Source organism: Rhinopithecus roxellana, chromosome 21, assembly GCF_007565055.1.
Source record: "Rhinopithecus roxellana isolate Shanxi Qingling chromosome 21, ASM756505v1, whole genome shotgun sequence".
Classification (NCBI taxonomy): domain Eukaryota; kingdom Metazoa; phylum Chordata; class Mammalia; order Primates; family Cercopithecidae; genus Rhinopithecus; species Rhinopithecus roxellana.
Window position 1 is genome coordinate 80,777,045 of NC_044569.1, and position 7,488 is coordinate 80,784,532.

A 7,488-nucleotide genomic window follows, 5' to 3' on the forward strand; every position below is an offset into this window, starting at 1 on the left:
GGGAGGCCGAGACGGGCGGATCATGAAGTCAGGAGATCGAGACCATCCTGGCTAACGTGGTGAAACCCCGTCTCTACTAAAAATACAAAAAATTAGCCAGGCGTGGTGGCCCACGCCTGTAATCACAGCTACTCGGGAGGCTGAGGTAGGAGAATTGCTTGAACCCAAGAGGCAGAGGGTGCAGTGAGCCAAGATCGCACCATTACACTCCAGTCTGGGCAACAAGAGCGTAACTCCGTCTCAAAAAAAAAAGAGAAAGAAAATAAGAATGAAAAAATGATGAAGTAATAGAAAATGATAGAAACAATATCAGTTGTCAGGAGAGATGCTTTGAAACAGAGAACTGAAGCATGGGAAGGAACCAGCCATATAGGGATTGGTTTCAGTCAGAGGTTGGGAAGAAGGCATGATGCTCTAAGAAAATAACAGATGTGGCATGTCTGAGGAACTGAAAAGATGTTAGTGGCTAAGGCATGGTATGCAGGAAGGAGAGAGCCAAACTGTTGTTGAACATAGAGGCAGAGGCCAGATTATGAAACTCCTCCATCATGTTGCAAAAAAATTCTGTTTTAAGTTCATTGATATCTCTTGAGTATCACACATGTAGGCATGTGAATGATATGTTCATGGGCGTGAGGTGTATACAGATGATTAAGCTGATCATTCAAAGTGTGTTGGGGCAATTTAGCATCAGAAAGACTCTTTGCAGTAGATTTAGACATATAATTTTTAGAAATCATGAATTCAAAATGATGCAAAAATCCCTTATTGGTCATCATTGCTGGTTAGTAGGGCACTTGCTTGTGACTGAAAATTTATATATTCATATAGAAAAGACATATGTATGAACTATCAGGTTACCAAATAGTTACAGAAAGTTCTTCTTTATAAAATTCTTTTTTGTAGAAAGTTCTTATATTGGTTAAATAATATGGTGTCTGGGATATACTCTTAAAATATTCCGGCCGGGCGCGGTGGCTCAAGCCTGTAATCCCAGCACTTTGGGAGGCCGAGACGGGCGGATCACGAGGTCAGGAGATCGAGACCATCCTGGCTAACACGGTGACACCCCGTCTCTACTAAAAATACAAAAAAAACTAGCCGGACGAGGTGGCGGGCGCCTGTAGTCCCAGCTACTCGGGAGGCTGAGGCAGGAGAATGGCGTAAACCCGGGAGGCGGAGCTTGCAGTGAGCTGAGATCTGGCCACTGCACTCTAGCCCGGGCAACAGAGCAAGACTCCGTCTCAAAAAAAAAAAAAAAAAAAAATTCCAGGAAAATAAAGTGGCAGAGGATATCAAAACAAGACTTGGCAAAATGTTTTCATTACTGAAGCTTGAAATAGGAAATGCACTGTATTATTCCTTCTGCTTTTATGTAGGTTTTTCATAATTTTTTAAAGCAGTATTTTATGAACAGTGGGATTATTTTTTTAAGAGACCAGAACCCACTTCCCACTAAGGAAATTCCTCAGGTGCAGTTCTAGGCTAAGATGTAAGGTACATGTTTTTGTGCCACAGTCTCAGCACTAAATTTGTCCTACACCTTCCAGTTACTACAGCACTACTATGGACATTGATTTGGATCTTGTTAATTAAGATTTTGTAGCAATTCAGAGAGAGTTTTTTTGTTTATAATATTGTTAGTAATATAATGATCATCAGTCATGGTGTATACATACATCAAATGGTTTACGTTACAGTGTTGTACTATAATGTGAGTCACATATATAATTTAAAATTTTCTAAAAGCCATTTTAATAGATGTTATTGAACCCAATATCCAAAATATTTCTACATGTAAACAAAGTAAAAATGATTAATGAGCTATTTTACATTCTTTTTTTAAAAAATACAAGTCTTCACAGTTCAGAAAGACAGCACATCTCAATTAGGACTAGCTATATCGCAGGTACTCTGGAGCCACACATGGCTGGTGGCTACTGTTCTAGACAGCACAGGTCTAGAAAGAGCTGAGATCATAACATCTTGTATCCTGTGCATCCCTTACCTCTATTCCATCTTTCAGAGGCAACCCTTGTTTTAACTGTTAATTTTTTAGTTACTCTGTGTCGTTGCCTCCCTTTTAAAAAATGACATATATTATGACTATGTAAATATGTTCAGTACTAGGCAAACTTGTGTGCTAGAATTACCATTTCCTTCTCTATACAGGTCTAATGTCATGACTCTTACTTAGGCCACCAGTTAGAGCTCCAAACATCAGGCTCAAATAAATCTTCCTTATCTGTTATTCTTAAAATCACGTGAAGTGTTATTCCAGTTGTTACTAAGACTCTTTCTTGTTGTTGATTTTCTGGAGGTTTTAATTGCCACCTTTTTTTTCTTTCCCTATGTATTTTAATCACATCTTCTTCCTGCTGTACCAGTGACCTAGTAAACTGTGCAGGCCTCCTGTAAATCTGCCATCCTGGGTCTGCCTTAGTTTACTCTCTTGGATTATATCCATTGTTTATTGGATTCCATGTCTTTCTCCTCTCTTATAAATTCCTAGAAAAAAGTGTGTAGAAAGGTAACTTGGAGCCCTTCCATGTCCCGAAAATGTCTTCATTTGCGATCACATTTGATTGAGGTTTTCCGGGGGATAACAGGATAGAAACAAGGCTAGAATATACTAAAGGTGAAGGGACTGGGAAATAGTCTAGAAATAATAGGAGACAGTCTGCCTGATTTAGCCCCAGAAACACTATGAACTCCGAGTCAGAACAAAAGAGTGAGAAGTCCAGCAACAGGCCGGGCGTGGTGGCTCCCGCCTGCAATCCCAGCACTGTGGGAGGCCGAGGCGGGCGGATCACGAGGTCAGGAGATCGAGACTATCCTGGCTAACACGGTGAAACCCGTCTCTACTAAAAAAATACAAAAAACCTAGCCGGACGAGGTGGCGGGCGCCGGTAGTCCCAGCTACTCGGGAGGCTGAGGCAGGAGAATGGCGTAAACCCGGGAGGCGGAGCTTGCAGTGAGCTGAGATCCGGCCACTGCACTCCAGCCTGGGTGACAGAGCGAGACTCCGTCTCAAAAAAAAAAAAAAAAGAGAGAAGTCCAGCAACTCTCTGTTTGGGAGTCTTCTGTCCCAAACAGGGTGAGTGGCAAATAAAAAGGACAGAACAAAATGGAAAAGGAAAGGAAGCCACAGCCTAGAATGTACCAGATTTTCAACCCAAACTTTGAAAGCTTTGTTTCCTTGTTACCAGGCATGAAAAGATGCCACTACAAAGTTAGGTAACAATGGAAATGAGTTAAATGTTGGTATATTGGCTTTTGGTAGTTTGCTGGCACACTAGGACCTAATGCTGGCCTCTGGGAACCAAAAGGCTGATAATTGGCTCTGCACCTGCACATTTATCTATTTTTTTAATTCAACAATTTTTACTTATTTATTTTGTAGAGATGGGGTCTTGCTGTGTTGCCCGGGCTAGTCTCAAGCTACTGTCCTGCCGCGGCCTCCAAAGTACTGAGATTACAGGCCTGAGTCACCATGCTCAACCCAACATCCACATGTTTAAAGCAAAACCTGTGGACCCATGACCTTGCTATGCCCTATCCCAGTTATAGTTACCATCAAATCCTACTCAGAGAAGAGACTTGATGGTAAAACAGTTCTATTTTTATGATAGTAGAAGAAATTCCAGTTAGCAACATAATCCTCTTCTTAAATGTAATTGTACAACCAAGAATCATCACACAAATGAGGGTAGCCAGCAATGTGAGAGACAAAATTCAAGATGAGTTCCAAAATCAACCTGGAGGACAATTTAGTAAAGAGACTAGATCTCTTTTATAAAATTGTAATTACTATGTAGCAGAAAGGAGCCAGGACAAGAATGAATAAACAGATTACAAATATTGTTGCTGAAATAAAAAGTTCAATAGGAGGACTAAAGTCAAAAAGAAAACTTTCCAAATACAAAAGAGATAGAAGACAGAGAACCAATTCAGACTATTAGGAATCTAGAAAGAAGGAAATGCTATCATGTGGAAGAGAATTTCTCAGGGATGAATGAAATTAATTGAATGCCCAGCAAACAATGACTGACAAATGCTCACTAAGACACTTCATAGTAATACTGTATCATGTCAAGGAAGGGGAAAAAGAATGTCAGTGTTTTTAGAGAGCCAAAGAACCATATTTTCACTGCAGCCTTTAGCACATGGGGAGACACACTCACACAGAAAGCTATCATTTGTTTAGCTTTGTGATGGCAGTATTAGAAGTTTAGGTTGAAAATGTGGTGTATTCTGGGCTGTGACTTTCTCCCCTTTGCATCCTGATTATCTTCAGGAAATTTGTTAAAATCACTATTAGGGATTTTCTCATCCTCAGTCTTTTCCTATTCTCTATAAATCTTTAATCTCACACTCTCAAAAGGTCAGAGCATTTGAAATAAAAATCTTAACAGTATTGAATATTGATATATTTCATCCATACAATCGAACAAATTTAATAGTAGGAAAGGCAATAGGTACATTATATGTGTTTCTGTATATTTATGTTTATGTTTTTATTTACATATGTATATTGAATATATATTTGTTAGCACTTACAGATCACATATTATGTTTCAACTTTAAGGTTTCATTAACTATGAAAATGTCATTTTATGAAACATTAAAGAAAAATATTGCCAGTTAATTCAACATTATAAAGTACATCTGGATTTCAGAGATGTTAATTGTGAAAAAATATCTTAGAATTCATTAAATATGCTTAGCAATATATGATACTATGCAATAGACTCCATTGTTTTCTTGAAAAGAGGCTTCAGTTTTCTAAATCATTTTCCACTTATAAAGATTAAAAATTAGTTCTGTTAAAAATATGTATCTTCTATTTGGAGATGGCAGTTCAGGGAACTATTAGAAAATATTAGATATATCTGAATTTTTTAAATCTGTAGGTACATATGTCAAGGTGTTCACTGTGTTCATCTCTATATGAATGGGATTATGAATATTAATTATGTTTTATTTTGCTTGTCTTTGTTACTTTTCTGTAATAAGCATTATAATTCCTGTTCTTAAAATAATAAGTTCATTTAAGGAAAAGGGGGTGAAAAGCAAAAATCTGCAGAATTTGGGTCTGAGATAATACCATTTCAAAGCACTGTGATACAGATTATATATATTATATACTGTGTGTGTGTTAACTACTTTTATTTGGGGGCTTGTTTTGCATACATGTGAAGGAAATGATTGTATATAAGGATTTAATTAAATCTGTTTATACCAAGAATTATAATTAAGAGAATATGGTTTCATTGGATATTTAAGCATCCAGGTGTGATGAGGGGAGTTCAGGGAAGGGAAACCTTCGGTACATAAAACTTTGTTTTCTTTCCCCTTTGACCAGGATTATAACCAAAACAGATGTGTGAGAGGTGACAGAGAGAAGAGGCCATTGGTCTCAATAAGAATGCCCTACTTTCTGCATCTCTGTTTCAGAAGACCAAGAGGGTGACTTTCCAGGCTGAGTATTTCTGGGGACAATACAAGTACCTGGGCATGAATTTCCATTTTGATTCAGATGGGACTGGAAACAACCATTCAATTTTATGAATCTTACTGGACATTATGGATCTACTGGAATTATTCCAGACGTTATGCCCTTTGGTTGTCATTACCTTGCAAATGTGTAAGAGGAAAATGTGCTAATATGGCAGTGACTGTAAAACTGGCACATGGCATTTATTAATCCTGAAGAAAAGTATGTGTACTGTTTTTCAGTATAAATATAACGAACATGTTAGAACTATTTCTTGAAAACCTTTTTATTACTTTTGCGTGAATTTATTTAACAAAGATGTTTTGTCTTCTGTGTAAGGGAGGTTCTAGAGGCTAGATATTTAATTGTAAATATGTGAGGAAACTCAATGCAGAATTCAGGATAAAAATTTTAAAAGCACAGGTATTTGGGAATTGAAATGTTAAGATACCCAGAACAACATTAAATTGATGAGTGAACTTGTGACAGTGGTAGCATTTCAAATTTCAAAAGACTTATCCTGTATATATATATATATATATATATATACACATATATATATAATATTCAGCAACACCAAGTTTTATAACTGTTGTTTGATTTATTAATACTAGAATATGTAGTCTCAGCCTTAATTTTACATTTACATTATTTTGTAATTTTTTATTACTATTTTTAAGGGGTTAAGGAGAACATACATTCTCACATTAATGTACTTTCTGGTAGAAAGTTGCTGCAAAAACATTTGAAATGTATATTAACTCAACCTAATGTATGTCATATATATGTCTTTGTGTAAGTTCAAGACTATTAATCTGTGAAGTTATTTTGTAAGGACATGCATTTGGTAAGTTTGTGTCCCAGGAAATGTTGTGTGTTTTTAAACCCTTTCTAAATATGCAGGCCGTTAATAAATAAGATTGTTTCTTCCCTACTGAATAGATAAGTGTTTTTCTTTTTAAAATGGAAGCTTTGTGAAAGTTACCTTGTTAAAAAAACTATAATGATGTTAACCTATCTTTATAATTGGAAATTATTTAAACTGTTGTTACAGAAAAAAACAAAATGGCAATTATAGAATTAGCTATGGGGAAGATTGGCTCCCATAGTACTACAGGTTGAGTATCCCTTATTGAAAATGGTTGGGACCTGAAGTGTTTTGGATTTTGGTTTTTTGTGGGTTTTTTTATTATTTTGGAATATTTGCATATATTTACCAGTTTAGCATCCCTAATCCAAAAATCTTTCATTAGAAATTGGAAATCCTTCAATGAGCATTTCCCTTATATATCATACCTGCGCTCAAATGTTTTGAATTTGGAACATTTCTTGTTTCTGATTTTTAGATTAGGGATACTCACCCTGTACCAATATTTGCAGTCCTTAGACATTAGATTATATGAAAATGATTGATAGGTAAGAAAGGTTAAAGAGAAATCACTTCTTAGGAACTAGACTTGAAAGTATAATTAATATGTGGAACTAGTTTGCTTTTATAATTCATTGTGTCAAGAAGGAGTAATGTTTTAAATCCAAGGCATTGAGACTATCTAGAAGCAAAAAACCTAGTTTTAAATTTCTTAATTGTTATTAGAAGTGTGTTTAAAGGCCGGGCGTGATGGCTTACGCCTGTAATCCCAGCACTTTGGGAGCTGAGGTGGGCGGATCATGAGGTCAGGAGATCGAGACCATCTTGGCTAATGTGGTGAAACCCCATCTCTACTAAAATTACAAAAAATTAGCCGGGCGTGGTGGCAGGCGCCTGTAGTCTCAGCTACTTGGGAGGCTGAGGCAGGAGAATGGCGTGAACCCGGGAGGCGGAGCTTGCAGTGAGCCAAGATTGCGCCACTGCACTCCAGCCTGGGCAACAGAGCGAGACTCCGTCTCAAAAAACAAAAAAAAAAAAAGTGTGTTTACAAACATGTCTTTTTTTTTCCTTTAGCAACAGTGGCCTCACTACATTGCCCAGGCTCGTCTTGAACACCTGGGTT

The 7,488-nt window shown here is 37.1% G+C and overlaps 1 long non-coding RNA gene across 1 annotated transcript; it reads left to right on the plus strand.

Annotated features, from left to right (window-relative positions):
* The first annotated feature begins 87 nt into the window (after nucleotides 1-87).
* On the plus strand, nucleotides 88-6,436 carry LOC115895518. The gene is made up of 2 exons (XR_004055719.1): nucleotides 88-145; nucleotides 5,366-6,436. It is a non-coding gene; the product is annotated as an uncharacterized LOC115895518 (long non-coding RNA).
* The last annotated feature ends 1,052 nt before the right edge of the window (nucleotides 6,437-7,488 follow it).